Source organism: Coregonus clupeaformis, chromosome 27, assembly GCF_020615455.1.
Source record: "Coregonus clupeaformis isolate EN_2021a chromosome 27, ASM2061545v1, whole genome shotgun sequence".
NCBI lineage: Eukaryota > Metazoa > Chordata > Actinopteri > Salmoniformes > Salmonidae > Coregonus > Coregonus clupeaformis.
This window is the reverse complement of record NC_059218.1, coordinates 34967387-34969489: the sequence shown is the minus strand read 5'-3', so window position 1 is coordinate 34969489 and position 2103 is coordinate 34967387. Positions and strand designations below refer to the sequence as shown.

General features: G+C 44.0%; 1 protein-coding gene across 2 annotated transcripts in view; it reads left to right on the top strand.

The window, feature by feature from the left end:
* The first annotated feature begins 1354 nt into the window (after positions 1-1354).
* LOC121541885 (serine/threonine-protein kinase PAK 3) overlaps positions 1355-2103 on the top strand; it is a 63997-nt gene continuing 63248 nt past the window's right edge. For both annotated transcript variants that reach the window (XM_041851251.1, XM_041851250.1), the window contains exon 1: positions 1355-1541. The gene's annotated coding sequence lies outside the window, so the exon portion shown is untranslated. The remainder of the gene's footprint in view (positions 1542-2103) is intronic.

The window sequence follows — 2103 nt, the reverse complement described above, 5'->3', positions numbered from 1 at the left end:
GCAAATGAAGTGAGTCTGTGGTTTGTCGTCACCGCCCCTCCAGGAAGCCAGAGAGGGATAAATAGCATCTGTATCACATTCAAGGATACTCACTGCTCCCAGGGCAGGTCTGATGATTTTGACTAGCAGAAGTTACTTTTCGTGGCAGGTTATGAGAACTTACACAGCAGTTTAAGAGAATTAACATGGCAGGTTAGGAGACATAGGTTAAGGTTAGGAAACATTTTAGGGTTAGGATTAGCTAAAATGCTAAAATTGTCCCTAACGCAACAAAAATATCTAGCTACAACCAGGCCTGGCATGAGAACAGTCTTGGTTTCCACTAATGCGATTCTGCTAAATGGCATCCATCCATCAGAGACTAGTGAGGCTTCCACCACCATCAACAAAATACCAAATGATGGAATTTCTTGTGGAAGAATGATGTCGCATCCCTCCAGTAGAGTTCCAGACACTTGTAGAATATATGCCAAGATGCATTGAAGCTGTTCTGGTGGTGGCCCAACGCCCTATTAAGACACTTTGTTGGTGTTTCCTATATTTCTAATTGTACCTACAGATGTAGGATCTTAATTTGAGCCAGTTTGCTACAGCAGGAAAATAATCCTGCAGCAACAGGAATTGTGAATTATTATTGATTATAAATATGGACATTTTTGTAGGGGTTGATACATTTTTCATAAGGGAAAATCAAGTCTGAAATTCCACACTTCAGAAGCCTTTTTCAACCTCAAATACACTACAAGTTTTACATTTCTCCTGCAACAGGGTGATCAAATTAAGATCCTACATCTGTACCTCTGTCTGGGGGACAACTACAGTCCACTATGGTTATATTCCACCACAAGACTGGCAGGGTCCAGGAACTGTAAGGGAACTGTAAAACAGACAGTCAACACATTTACGAAGCATGATATTGATACCATTTGAAATGCAACCTGATATTGTGGAACTATTACCAACTAAGTGTTAATCGATACAGGTCTAATTCATGTCATGAGAAAGGTAGGTGTGTATAGGTACTGTAACTGTATGTGTTTCTGCTACCCCTTGATTACATTTTAACATTTTAAGTGTAATCGACAGATTAAAGTAATAACTAGCAAAATAAGAAAGAGGAAAATATTTTTGCCATTCAGACTTGAGAGTGGTAGAAAAAAAAAGATAGATTTGGAAATATAATCCAACCTTCCTCCTCTCTCTCGCTGAGCTGGTTTGGTCTGTCAAACAAAATACCAACTGTGTCTGCCTCACTCCCTCTCTGCCTCCTCCCCCAGAGCTGCTGCCTTCATTAATATGCAGCCTCCCAGCCAATGGGCTGAGCAGGGCGGATGACATCATGGGCTAGGGAACAGTAAGCAGCCAGTGAAGAATCCAGCCTGCCGAACAAGACTGAGTTTGGGGTCAGGAACCGGTCTGACAAGAGAATGGCAATCCTGCATGTAAACTGTCAATAGGACTGTGTATATGAGGATGAACCTACCAGAACACTGGATCCAAAGTCGACACACCGAACAAGAGAATGTCAAGATATATTTCAGGTAATCCCTTGTCTGTGTATGCGATAGAGGATGTGGATGGGAGAGGGAGGGGGGTTCTGTATGTGGTGGGTGCTTTGTAGTCTTTTTCCTCTTACTCCCTGCATTCTGCCCTGCTGGAGAGGAGGAGGAGGAGGAGGAGGAGGAGGAGGAGGCAGCTGTGTTGATCTACGTTGTGCCTATCACTGAGAGAGAGAGAGAGAGAGAGAGAGAGAGAGAGAGAGAGAGAGAGAGAGAGAGAGAGAGAGAGAGAGAGAGAGAGAGAGAGAGAGAGAGAGAGAGAGAGGAATTGGAAGCCTGCATCAGTGAATTGGCTTTTAATGCCGTTACTGGCCAGCTCAATGTTATCAACGCCCATCCCCTCCCTCCTTCCCTGGATTTTATGGACCCCCCTTGTGTTTCACAAAAAGCATCTTTGTTGATGTGAGAGTCTGAATCATTGGCATTTGTCAGGGCCGTGTGTGTGTGTGTGTGTGTGTGTGTGTGTGTGTGTGTGTGTGTGTGTGTGTGTGTGCACAAGCCAGCCCTGTAGCAAAGCAGCAGCTGCAGTGGTAACACAGTAACA